The sequence below is a fragment of the Sminthopsis crassicaudata genome, chromosome 2 (assembly GCF_048593235.1).
Source record: "Sminthopsis crassicaudata isolate SCR6 chromosome 2, ASM4859323v1, whole genome shotgun sequence".
NCBI lineage: Eukaryota > Metazoa > Chordata > Mammalia > Dasyuromorphia > Dasyuridae > Sminthopsis > Sminthopsis crassicaudata.
This window is the reverse complement of record NC_133618.1, coordinates 297,212,370-297,226,518: the sequence shown is the minus strand read 5'-3', so window position 1 is coordinate 297,226,518 and position 14,149 is coordinate 297,212,370. Positions and strand designations below refer to the sequence as shown.

Below are 14,149 nucleotides of genomic sequence, written 5' to 3'. Positions count from 1 at the left end.
GAGGGGGTGTTTCCTGGTGTTGATGTCTGCCTGTTCCACACTGATATTCAAGGTCTCCCCTTGGTTTACTAAAGTAGAATCTATTGCTGTCTTGCTGGGATGCTTCCTGTCCTGGACCGTGCTATCATTTTTATTTTCTGAGTGAGCCAATCTTCCATGTTTCTTGAGCTCAAAGATTGTTTCTTCCCATCTTTTTTCTGGTTCTGCTCTTCCCAGGATTTATTTTGGTATTATTTTAAGATTGTTTGGAGAAGGAAAACTATTTTATTGCCAAGGTCAGTTAAAGTGGCAGACCATGAACAGCAATATCACTCAAAAAATAGTTAGGGATTTGTGGTATACTATTTATAAAATGTGAGGAGGTGATCATTTAGTAAACTAACAGAATTCTGTTTCCTAAGTGACGAATACTGCTTTGATTATTATCTAAAAGAGTGTTCAGAGACTCATTCCAGTCCCTTACATTTAATGGCCTTTTCTGTGGAAATCTCTAAACCCCACACAAAAATAAAAATTAGCAAGAGCCTAAAAGTTCAGCCCAAAATTAACTTTGAAAAATGGGAGTGTAACTTTAATTTAATGCAGGTGGGGTGTTTGAGAAAAGCCAGATGCTGCCTTCAAAGGAATGTCTGCTTAGAGAAATAAGGAAACTATGAGCCTGAGTAGCTGATGATTAGACTTGAAAAATACAAGACTTAGTTGAACATGGGGAAAAGAGGGTTATCTTGACCTTAGGTTAGAGTTGATTTGAAATCAGAGCAATCATTTCTCAATAACCTGTGACTGCTAATTGGAATTGAGTTAGGTGATAATCAGTTCTTATTTAAAACTAGAATTCAGATTGTGTTTCAGCTTGAAGGTTTATTAAAGATTGGAGTAAATTATACATATGAAAGGTCCATTTGAATGAACTAGTCATGGCCTGAAGATCAAAAGTTGAGCAAATATTCTTTAAACAAGTTCCATATCTTAAGTGCAGGAAGACATTTTTATTTTGTTTTGTTTTGTTTTTGTTTTTCAGTTGTATTTCCCGTTCTTCTCAAGTTGCAGCACTACTCTTAAGTGCTGAATTAGATTCTCTTTAGGATCTATGAACTATGGAATAAACTTTGCTCTCCAGGAATAGCAGAAAGTTATAGTACTTTATTATATATATGTAGTTATCCAGGTCTTAGACAAATGTGTGTGTTTACATATCTATATCTATATCTATCTATCTATAAGTAGATAGATATAGATATAGGTATGGATGTTTACATGTTTGTTGCTATTGGAAGCATTTAAATTATCTCTTGTGATTTATAAGTTTGAATAAAAATGTCTGCAAGGGATATAATCATTCTGATAACTAATAAGGAGGAGAGGACCAACTTAATTTAGGCTTTGTCTTCTATTACAATAGGTAAGTAATTTGCTAATTTGATAGATTTAGCTACAATATGTCAAGCAGAATGAGGCTTGATGTTCTTTTTAGTACCATGTCTTCCATTTAGTACCTGCCAGTAGATAAAGTAAATGGTGATCCTTTTATTTGGTTGTATATAATAACTATTTAGGTTTTTCCCTATGTTGGATAGTGTAGGGGTTTTAATGAATGTGATACAGAATGGTATTATCTATCAAATGTTTTATCTATTGAAGGAAAATATTTAAAGCATAAATTTGACTATCCATTTTGACATTTCCATAACTTTTCTTCTCTGATTAAACAAAGATTATTTTATACTACTTATTCATTAAGCATATTTATTGAGTGTTCTGTATGTACAAAAAAAGTGGATTTTTTAGAAAAAAAAAAAAGATGAATGAAAGAATCTTGTTATGAAAGTTGAGAACTGAAAATTTACCTAAGGCTATGGGAACTAACAAAGATTATATTTGAGTTGGTCTTTGGAGGATGGTTAGGATTTTGGTAGGCCCTCATTTACTGTTTTAGAGATAGAAGTGGTAATACAAGGGGGGGGGGGCTGAACGGTGCAATGCTAATGTTCCAACAAGGGACACATTTGCATAAAGAAGAACTATGGTCTCATAGAAAAAGAGTGCTAGGTCAATAAAGACTGTTTTAAAATAGAAGAAAATAAAAAATCCAGAAAGGAATCCACATAGGAAAATTGTGTTATTATCTGCTAAATTTTATATATGCATATATACATACACATATATATTTATGTATATATTTATGCGTTTATGTGTATATACATATATATTTATATGTAGGTAGGTAGGTATACATACATAAATGAGTATCTATATTTAAACTGTTTACAACAGATATTCATAGTTTCGCATACAATCTTTCTTATTCTTTTTTTGTATATTGAAATGGATTTTTATTTCTTGGTTGGCTGGTGATTGTCATGCTTATAAAGTAAAATAACATTGAAAGACAGCTGAAGAGAGAAAAAGAGAGATAATGACAGAGACAAAGATGGAGAGACAGACATAAGCAGAGACAGAAGGCTATGGAGAGGAGAGGACAGGAGAGGAGAGATTTTAAAGCAATATTATTATTAGTTCCATGTCATTTGTTCTAACTTAAATATATTTGACTTTGTTAAAACTCAGTTACATGAATTCATAAGATCAATCTGTAGATGATTTTTAAAACACTCCTCAGACTAAAAACAACAATAGCATTTACATAGTACTTTTAAGATTTATAAAGTGCTTTACATATATTATTTTATTTGATCCTCATAGCAATTTTGAAAGTTTAGTGGGATTATTATTCCCATTTAATAGATAAGGAAATTGACTGAGGGAGAGGTAAAACGCTTTTTAAAAAATAAGAGTGAGAAGTGTTTTTAGAAAGTGATGACATTTATCTATGTTTCCATATGTTAGGAAGGAACTCATGCCAATACATTTTTAAAATAGCTTGCTTCATTAATTGAATATCTCAGTAATGATTAAACAAAAAGATGAATAAAAGAGTGTTTTTTTATCTAAAATCTCTATAGGGTAACAAGAAAAAGCTCAAAGGTCTACATGTCAATGCTAAACATGGGTTAATCAATAAAGTGAAATAAATGAACTAAATAGAATAATTGTGTAGTTTATCACTGGATATGTTCCAAAAGAGGTTTGATGACCTAGAAAATTTTCCATAAAATTAGATTAGAAAAAAAAAAAAAAAAGGATTGGATAGGATGACTTCTAACATACTTTTCAAATCTGAGTTTTTGTGATTTTAACATTATAAAAATTTTTTCCCTGTTCATACTTTCTAGCTTCCTGATATGAACCAGTCTTAAAATGCAAACTTTCTTGGGAACATAAATCCTGTGCTTAAGGTTGCAATTACATTGCATATGCACTCTGAATTTTGTTCCTAGGGTTCTTTTTTTATGTTATATATGGCATCTATATTAAGATTGGTCCAAAAGAAAGCTTACCAATTTTGCTCTGTGGTACCACAGCTGGTTTTTCACATTAAAAAAAATTTTAAATAAGAGTGGGACGTATCTTTACAAACTGCTAACACTTCTCTCTTTCTCCATATGTTAGGAAAAAAACTCATGCCAATACTTTCAATATAGCTTGCTTCATTAATTGAACATCTCAGTAATGATAAATTTATAGCCAAGAGCTTTACAATTCTCCTTGACACCAGGAGTAAAGGATAGCACCATATTCATGCTGTCACAACTTGGCTCATCCATTCCCCTTATAGGGCTTCATCTGGGGTGATGAGCAATGTAGGGAAAATTGAAAATTCCTCGCATCCTATTGTGCACTTATAAATGACATAGGATATGAACTCATTGTAAAGGTATTGACTAAAGTAACTGTTAGTGGTAGCAAAACCCCATTTAGGTTCATTCAAAAATAGCATACTTACAAACATCACTAAAGAATAGGACAACATCAATGGACCAAAAGATTCAAAGACGGAGATGAACTTGTTCTCTGGTATTTAGGTGCTTAGACCAAGTTTCTTACATTCATAAGAAGAATTTCACAAGGTAAGTCATTTATCTTTAGATTGAGCAGGAAGTACTATGCAGGTTTTGACATTTTAAATCGTGTCCTAAAGTCTAGCAGTGCAAAAGCTACATGGAAATATGAAGAATTTTTTTTTTAAAGAAAAGGTTATATTTCATTTTTTGCAAGAATTCTAAAAATAAGTGTGCAGAGATAGAATTATATGGGGAGGAAAAGAAAATTTACTTAGTCCACTTTTTTTTTAATCTATGAGCAACTACCTGAGGTATTTGTAAATATGTTTTTATTAAGTTAAATTTAAATAAATATATATTTACATTTGGCTATTTGGCACAGTAGTTATACTTCTGGGACTGAAATAGGGAAGAACTGACTTCAAATTTGGCCTCAGAAACTTATTAGCTATATAATCTTGGACAAAGCATTTAATCCTACTTGCCTCAATTTCCCCATCTATAAAATGAGTTGGAAGAGAAAATAGCAAACTGCTACATTATCTTCACCAAGAAACCCCAAATAAGGTCACAAATAGTCAAACATGACTGAAACTACTGAACAAAAACAACCTAATGTACATAATGAGGAAAAGAAGTACAAATTATATATTATTCCTTATGGCAAAAATTGCTAGGGTTTTTAACTTTGTTTTTAAAATTTTTATATTATTCAAAAAACAATGTTTTTGATGATATAAACAAAAAAATTGTATATAGCAGGAATTTAATGTGCATTCATTTATTCATTAAACAAATATCTATACATGAATGTAAATTAATTTACATTAATTAAATGAATGAGCATGGATTAGTTGACAGAATGATAGAGTCAACAAGACTTGGTTTTGCATATTTCTTCTGATATTTATTAATTATAAGAACCTGGGTAACATTTTACCCCTGGGAGCTTCAGTATCCTCATCTGTAGAAGAAAGACAATAATACCACAAAATATTCTTGGGAGAATCAAATTAAATAATGTGCATGAAGTGTTTTACAGATTTTATATGAGTTAACTACTAGTATTTACTAAATACAACAAGCATTTGCTATTTATCTTTCTCTAGCAAATGTATCTGGTACAGAAAAGGACAGAAAGATAAAAGGATGTAATCCCTGACCTCAATTAGTTTACAATCTTGTAAAAACACATAATAGGGAAGAATAAGGCACATGTATGAATAGATATAATAAAAAGTCAAGTATTAAAGCATAAAAAGTTACATATGAAGTACCAGGAGAATTCAAGGAAGAAAGGAACCATATCTGGTTGTGTTAATTAGGCAAAGCTACATGGACTAAATACATTTGAATTGGGCCTTCAAAAATTCAACTGGATAGAGATTTTAAGCACATTTTAATATTAAACTACTTCTCCACATCTCTGCTGAACAATAAGTGATGTTCATAGAGATGATGTCTGGTCATTGAATGATCACATGTAACTCTTGAATCATCAAAAAAGATTAAATGATTAGCAATGTAATTTAGCATTAATTATATTTTATTGTACACTAATTTTTGATAGCTGGTAAATTAAGCATTTTGTAAATTGCAATTCTAGGTTAATTAGAAGATTAAACTAGGAGCTGCATCCCCAACACCACAGTTCAATGTTCTGGCACTAGATATTGTGAATATGGGAACAACTCAGGGAGAATATCAAGGGAGCAATAGTTTATAATGAACCTAAATGGAATTTATAGTATCTGGGGTGTTTGGGCGCTTTTAAGAATTCATAATGTCACCTAGTGCTACATTATAGAGTGTGTGCCAAAGAAACTAATGTGATATTAAAAAGGGAGTTTAAATAATTCTCTAGTCATTTTGTGTCAAATGCTGCAGCAAGATCTAAATGCATTATCAATTATAGTTTAGCAGAATGTGACATATAAAACAGGTTGTAAGTTATTTCATTGAAATTTCATTGAAATCCTGATTTTAACTTAAAATGTTTAAGCTGCTTAACTCTGAAGTGCACCTAAAAAGTCAATGAGGAATAATTGGGCATAGTAGTAGAGGAGGAACAGGTAAGTTTAAGTATTGGTATCAACCCCCTACTAGCACAGTGTAGCATGTGGTAAGTGCTTAATTAATGTTTGTTTCCTTCCTTTCTTTCTACTACAGTATAAGCTTTATGAGGGCAGGGACTTTGTTTCATCTGAATGTTCTTCCCAGCATTAGCACAGTATTTTCAATAAAATAGTCACTTAACACATATTTCCTATGTTTCTTCATTGTTTAAAAAAAATAAATTAAATACTTCTGCCAGAATATATGGTAACTTTGCATACCTTTAGAAGCTTCATTGTTATTTGGCAGAAAAGGAATCTTGGTGTAAATCAGATGTCAAGAGTTGTTGTAAAAGGCACCCTGAGGTTTGTGATTAATTCCTTGTTTTCTGACTCAGTAATCACATTATTCAGAGGTTGGCACTGGTGCTTGACACAGAGTTGGAAAAGCTGTCTCTTAGAAAATATACAGTCTGTCCCAGATATCTTGAAATTTTGTTATAAATGAGCTCACATATAGTCATATGATGAACGAACAGTCTCTTTGAAATCTAGCCAAAAGGGAAAAGTATAGGAGGGAAAAATATGAATGATGCTAAGAAATGTGTCAAGGAATAGAGCAAAGGTGTCTTGTCTTGGGGAAAGAAATAAAAAGTAGAATAAAAGCAAGTCCATTGCAAAGGCAAAGTTTAAGTGACTTAAATGCAGTTTAAACTCTGAAATTTCAATATAAAAAAATAAGATCACTGTGAGAAAGTATCAGCTCAATTCAATGAATATTTATTGGGAGATTATTAAAAACCTTTTTATCTCCAGTATTAAATGTTTAGATTTTTCTTTTGGGGTTACTTTGGTGAGTAAAGCACAATTATATTAAATCTCTATCATTCATTGCAGTTGATATTTTCAGAATTTTGTTATATGCAGCAATCAGAGAGCATATATTTTGTATTTTCCCTTGATTCTTATGGAAAAATCTTCAATGGCAATGCTTGATGTTTTACAGCATGTCAAAGCAAATGTTTAGCAACAAATTTTTGTTGGTGTCTGGCAGGTTGGTTGCAGGAAGGGATACCTTTCTACTCTCCTGGACTCTACTTTCTAGTTACTTCCTGTTTTGTTCCCAATGACAAGACCTACTTGCTACTTATTACTTTCATTACACCCTTAAGGGAGTCTCTCTTCTTGTTCAGAAGAACATAGGGTGAAAATTATGTGATGGCACTTACCTAACAGTACTTACCCTATTCTACACAGTCATCAATGGCTACTTGTTCATTTTAGCCAAAAGTTCAGGGAAAAAAAAAGTCAATTTACTATTGATTTTTGGAGGGAAATTTATCAACAATTATTTAAATATATATATATATATATATATATATTTGTTAAAAGTCTTTGTCTGAGGCAGCTACAATGTACAATAGCTAGATCACCTGCCCCCAAATCAGGAGGACCTCAGTTCAAATGTGACTTCAGACATTTAATACTTTCTAGCTTTATGCCTCTGGGCAAGTCACTTAATCCCAATTATCTCAGAGGAAAGAAAGAAAACAAAAGAGAGAGAATTTGTCACTGATTCTACCTCTAGGCAAGAGAAAAGCTGGCACTTTTTGGCCCATGGTTCAAAACTTAGTTTATTGTTGAACTCTTATGAAAAGCCATTTACTATGTGTCTCTCTCTACTAGCTGTTTGCCAACTTTTTAAACTATATATTTACATGTTTTCAATCTATCTTTTATATCAAACGAGGGGGCTTTTCAACTAATTAAAATAGTAGGTAAACAATTTTAAAGGACAGAAAACTCTACATTAAATTTCTGAATTCTTAGACATGATTTAAATGAAAAAAGTTCTCAGTAATATGGGAAGCCAGCACCAATTGAACACTGTTCTGTCTCTGGCCACTTGTAAACAGTAAAATATAGGGATGTTCAACACCAACCATGCTAGAGAATTATTTCCTATCATCTCTCTCTGTGCTCTGTAAGAATCATGGAATCAGTATTCATTCTCTGCAACTGAATTAAGCTCAGCGTTAACAATAAACTCAGTTTCTCTTTTAAAATAAAAAGCAAGAATGGTGGACTAGGGATAGTTAGGTGGAGTAGTGGATGAATCAATGACCCTGGAGTCTGTAGGATTCAGTTCTTCAAATTCACTTACTAGATGTGTGATCCTGAGAAAGTCACTTAATGCTAATTCCCTCAAAAAAAAGTTCTGAACAGTGTTTCCTAGAAGGTCACATAGTCATGAAGACTTCCTCCATTTATAAAGCTATGTCTCCAAAATATCTGCAGATTTCTTTGTTTTGTTTTCCTAGGAGCTTGAGTTTTGTCCATGGACTCTTAAGGCAGAAATCTTCTTCTTGGGTAAGAGCTGCAACTTTGGGCCTCATACAGAGATGAAACAAAGTTAGTCTTCACTTGCTGCCATGAAATAATTTAAAAGACTCTGATCAAACTATCATAGATTCATAAGTGATGGGGGTTGAAGTCCCTTTAAAATTCCTTTTTAATTGCCTAACCCATGGCTGGAATATCTAGGCCCAGCCCCCATCATTATCAGCTCAGCTTCCCTCAGCCCTTACCTGATCTGAGCTAACTGAAAAGCCTGCCCAGAACTTAGGGGTACTGCCCATCATCTTTTTGGTATAAAAGAGGTGAGCCGGTATGTCCTCATTGCAGGAGCCCTCCCAGCCAACATATGGTATCCTTCCGACCATGTAAGGGTTCCTGCCCGCCTAGCGGCCACCTTCGGTCCTGGTGTTTTTCTAACTGAACTTTACTTCCAAATTTCTACAATAAACCTTTTATTTATCAATCTAGGTTTTCAGGCCTGTAAATTCATTTTACAGGGGACACTGCGCCTCATGGGATTATCTATGCGCTGATAAATGGGGTCCCCCCTTTCCTTTCCCTCATTATAAGGACATTATCAAAAGCTTATAAAATAAGTGAATGTCATGCATAATTATGTCCCACTGTGGGAAAAAAAAAATGGCCCTTTTCTTCCCCAGATTATGAATCTAAGCTTTTATTTCTTTTTTTCTTTGTCTTTAGTCAATAACTACATTTATCAGGTAATACAAAAGAAAAAAGAAAATGTAGTTAGAAAGATAATTTTTAAAAGACTTTGAAATAAATTGACAAACAGTAGAGAAAGTTTCAGTTTTTACAATGATATAAAATGTATATATTTAAGCTACCCTAAGGAGATCAAAAGCTATCTCCATTTTAGTAATACAGATATTGATTCTTTTGGAAAATATGTTCAAGACTAGTAAAAGTTCTTAGGAAGCCTGAGGACTTGAGAAAGTGAAGCAAAGAAAGAAAAACAAAGTTGAAAAACAAAATACCGCCCTGTGGTTTGAAAATAAAATAATAGTTTAAAATGGTTGTGTGATGTCTTTTTAAAATGAAAGGTTTTTTCTGTGGAAAGGTTCACTGAATCTGAACTGGCTTATCCATTTCTTTCCCAAAAAGTAAAAACTAATCTGCATGGGAATGGAAGGCAGGAATTGGATGAGTATGATGGTTATGTATGTATCATTATGCTCATTCCGCCCATATTTGGTATTATCCTAATAATGGAATTGCCAATGCTGAGCTGGGACCATGGTAGATGAGAGGCAAGACAGGCAGCTAAAAGCCAATATTCTCAGAAATGCAAGAGAAATAAAATGGGGAAGGACACTAGGGAATCTATCCAAATATTGAAACAGCATAATGCATTTTGAAGGCTTTGTTTTCAGAGCTCTAGGTAATTAAAAAAAAAAAAAATACTTAGGTAATCCATGACATAGGAGATTAACAGGCAATATAGCAAAGTGGATAAATAGCTGGCCTTCAAATTAGGAAGATGTGAGAAGGATTCTGGAAAGATGGCAGAGTAAGTCAGAAAATTCCAAGCTCTCCAAACTTCCCCCCACAAAATAAAACATAAATGCTCCCCAGAGGTGACAAGAGAAAAACAAATAAAAGTTGGGGCATAACAGGGTCCTTCTGGAAAAACTGGAAAAAATCTGAGAAAAGACCTCAGGATGGAGATTTGGCAAGTGTGAAATGTGAACATCATCAGGCTATAGCTCTGATGAAACAGCAAGTGGGGGTCCTGGAGACAGGTGGGTTCAAAGAAAAACTCAACTCAAGCCACAGGAACTTTTAATTCCAGGGCAGTAAAATCCAAGAAGAACCTCTTCTAATGAGGAACCTCAAACACAATAATGCTGCTGAAATGCAACCCTGGGAGAGAAGGGACCAGTGGGTGCTTATGTAGTGCAGAAACAGTGGGGCAAGGAAGATGCTGTCTAGGGATATTCCAGGAGGGTGGAGTTTTTCATTTGGGATTCTGAAGAAGAGAGGAGAACTGATGCAAAGCCATAGACACCTTACTCTCCAAATCAGAAGTAGAGACGATTATAGATTATACTAACAAGCTCTTATTAAAAGAGAGAGACAGAGACAGAGACAGTGCAACAGAGAGACAGAGTGAGAGAGAGAAAGAGAGAGAGAGATAGACAGACAGACAGAGAAAGAGAGAGAGACAGAGTCAGAGACAGAGAGACAGACAGAGAGATCAGATGAAGGAGAAAAAGCTCAAATGAAGAAACTTACTAAGGGAATAGGGAAGACTGAGGTTCCTCTTCAGAGGAGGACAGTGAAGTTAAAAAAAAAAAAAAAAAGACTCTCTTACCTCAAAGGGTAACATTAAGTGGTTACCTGCCCCCAAAAGGAAAAAAAAAAAAAAAGAAGAAGACTTTTAAAAATTAAATGACAGAGATTGAAGAAAAACAAAAACAAATAAATAAATAAGAATCCAAGAAAAACAAGATTATGTAAAGAAAACCAACCAATTAGAAAAGGATATCCAAAGTCTTATGAGAACTGAGAAAGGAGAAGCTAGGAAGATATAAAAGACAGTGAAATAATAAAACACAATCAAATGAGTAGAAAATATAAAAGAAAATGTGAGACAGCTCAAAAGATTAACAATCTTTTGAGCTCAAGAAAGAAAAAAATAAGAATTTTTGTATTACCTGATAAAAAAATAATCTTGATACAATAATACAAGAAATAATTAAATTGTCCTGGAGTAACAGAATAAGAGGGGAAAGTAGAAATAGAAAATGTCCACTGATCACCATGTGAAAAAAATTCTAATAAGAAAATATACAGGAACAGAGCAAAGAGAAGATTTTACAAGCAACCAAAAAAATCAATTATGCTGGAGTTACAATGAGAATTACAAAAGACCTATTAGTGTCTACAATAAAAGACCCAGGTCCTGAAATACTATATATTGACAATCAAATGAACTAGGATTGCAGCCAAAAATATTATATCCAGCAAAATTGAGTATAACAACGAAAGAAAAAAAGGGACATGCAATGAGTTGTCAGGTTTTCAGGATTTAGTCAGAAATAAATCTGAACTCAATAGAAAATTCGACATATAAGAGCCAACATCAGAGACTAATTTCAAGGAACTCAATAAGGACAAATTGTTTATGTTTTATATGTGGAAATGTAAATCATATTCCAAGATTTTATTACTAATTGGGTAGTTCAAAAGAAAGGTTGGAATAGAGATGAATATGATATATCTCTAAAAAGGAAAACTAGCCAGTAAAAGATAAAAACATTAATTATGCTATAAAAATGAAGTGCAAGAGCAAGAACCAGTACAGAGGAATTAGAGGTGGAGGGGAAGCAGAAGAAGGGCTGGTAGTTCTGAAATCCTATTCACATTGGGAATGTGAAGTAGGAGCTTCTAATGTGATCAAAGGGCCTCTATGGTCCCTTATAGCTCCAAGTATATGATCCAAGAAGTAATAATTCAATCCCTATGTTTATGACTTTATTGGCCATCAAAATTAATTATACTTTCTGCAAATCACCTTTAATTTCATGATATAATCAATGACTTTTCTGCAGATGGCAAGAAAAACTATTGTAATCATTTTTCTGTTTGCCATATTTGCCTGTATAACTCTAATTGTGTTATTCTATCATTTGTTATACACCTAAATTCCACAAATATGAAATCCATAGTATTTTTTGCAGATTTTTGTGTTAATGCTGAGGGAAATACAAAATTGAGATAAGAAGATGCTCTCCTGGAGTTCACATCTGAGTATAGAGAAAAGATATGAATACCAATGTCTGTGATGCATCATTGCACAGTAATTATATTAGACAATTTTTTTTTTAAAAGTGCTGTATAAGGTTCAAGATAATTACTGACAATAGAAATAGAAGAAGGCTTTATGAAAGAAACAGCATTTGACTAGGGTTAGAATTTTTAAGAATAGTAATTCAATAAGAAAAATAAAAGTAAAGGAAGGAGGGTATTTCAAGGATAGAGAATTGCTTGATTTAAGATAAGAGGGCATAATATACGAGCAGCTAGGTCCTAGTTGTGTGATCCAGGGCAAGCCACGTGATCTTGTTTGTGCCATTTTCCTTGTTTAAAATGAACTGGAGAAGGAAATGGCAAACTTCAATGGCATTCCAGCATCTTTCCAAGAAAATTCCAAATGAGATCATCAAGAGTTGGACATAGCTGAAAAATGACTGAACAACACCAATTGTAAACAGTGATAAGAAATAGAAATATAAACATAAGAAAGGTCCATGTTGTCGGTGACTTTAGATCCTTTTAACCTTTACTTAGGAGACAAGAGATTTTTTTAACAAAAGGATTACTAGATCTATGTGTAAAACAAATTGTTCTAACAATAGTATGATGTTGAGAGAGTAGTAGCATGGAGACATGTAAGAAGGTCTGGACATAAACAAATCTTTTAAGAATAAAATTGTCTTCAGATCTTCCCCCACAATGAAAATCTGAACACATCTCTACTTTGATAACAAAACTATTGATTTTTTTTTTTGATAGAATATGCTCAAGGCTAGTAAAAATCACTGGTTGTATTTTCGAAATGAAAGTCAAGGAGTCTAAATTTCAGACTTCATATTGGGACCACACATTCCTATTGGCAGTGAGTATAACAGAATTCTAAATCATCCTATTTCAGGATTTGAGAGGTAATAGTGGGGAATTTGGAGTGGAGAAAAGGAACCACTAGAAGAGAGAAAAGATGACAAAGCATTGGGAAGTTTAGGTTATTAGAATCCAAGAGAATTGCTTAAAATACTAAGAGTATACTTGATTACCCTTGAGTGACACAATCAATATCCTTTAGACAGTACTTTTAAAAGCAGGTGATCCTATATTCTTTGCACTTTCCTGTCAATAACACTCTTTTGGGACTTCTAATTCAGTATTCTAAGTATTCTAATTCATCTGCCACTAACAACCACCCAGTGGTTCACAACCTCCTATAGCCTGTTGATCTTCAGGTTCCTATACCATTTCATCACCTATTTCTTAGGAGCAAGCTATCTGACTCCCACCAAGTATTCTTTTATCTGCATACTCCTCAGCCATACCCCACATACATCCTGCTCAAACTTTGCCAGGGTATACTCTAGAATTCTCATTCCATAGTGAACTTCACATTGTCCTTCATTCTGGAATTTTTTCCTTTTGTATTTCTGCCTCCTCTGTCACCAAGTCCTGGATTCATCCCAAATGATAATTAATTCTAGTCCATTCTCTCCAACATTATTTTTTTTTGTCTTTTCATCCTCACTAAGCAATCTTTTCTTCTTTGAAGTTCATTCTATTAAAATTGTTCTTATCCAGATCACAGTAGCTAATGTGTACTTTCCCCGACATCATTCTTGCTCTTTTTTTTTTTTTTTTCTGAATTAAATATCAAGTTCATTAGCTTTCTTTCTTCCCTAATTTCTCTTGTTGTCATAAGGGACTTCAACCCTTAGGTAGACATGCCCTGACTCATCTTCCTGAATTGAAATCTATCTTAGACACTTACTAGTTGTATGAACAATGGACAAGTCATTTAACCCTGTTTGCCTCAGTTTCTCATCTGTAAAATAATCTGGAAAAGGAAATAGTAAACAAAGATATTAATCTTTGTGAAGAAAATCCTAAATGGAATCACAAAATCAGATAAAATAGAAATAACTGAACAACAATAACAATAACAAATTTCCTAGTCTTTCAGTTCTCCAATCGCTGTGTAGACCTAGGATCTTCATTTAGCTCATCTCTTTCATTTTAAAGATGGGAAAATTGAGGCAAATAGAATTAAATGACATGTCCAGGGTT

At 33.2% G+C, this 14,149-nt stretch overlaps 1 long non-coding RNA gene across 1 annotated transcript in view; it reads left to right on the top strand.

Moving 5' to 3' along the window:
• The first annotated feature begins 3,750 nt into the window (after positions 1–3,750).
• LOC141553470 (uncharacterized) overlaps positions 3,751–14,149 on the top strand; it is a 46,995-nt gene continuing 36,596 nt past the window's right edge. The window contains exon 1 of the long non-coding RNA XR_012485463.1: positions 3,751–3,968. This is a non-coding gene — a long non-coding RNA (uncharacterized LOC141553470). The remainder of the gene's footprint in view (positions 3,969–14,149) is intronic.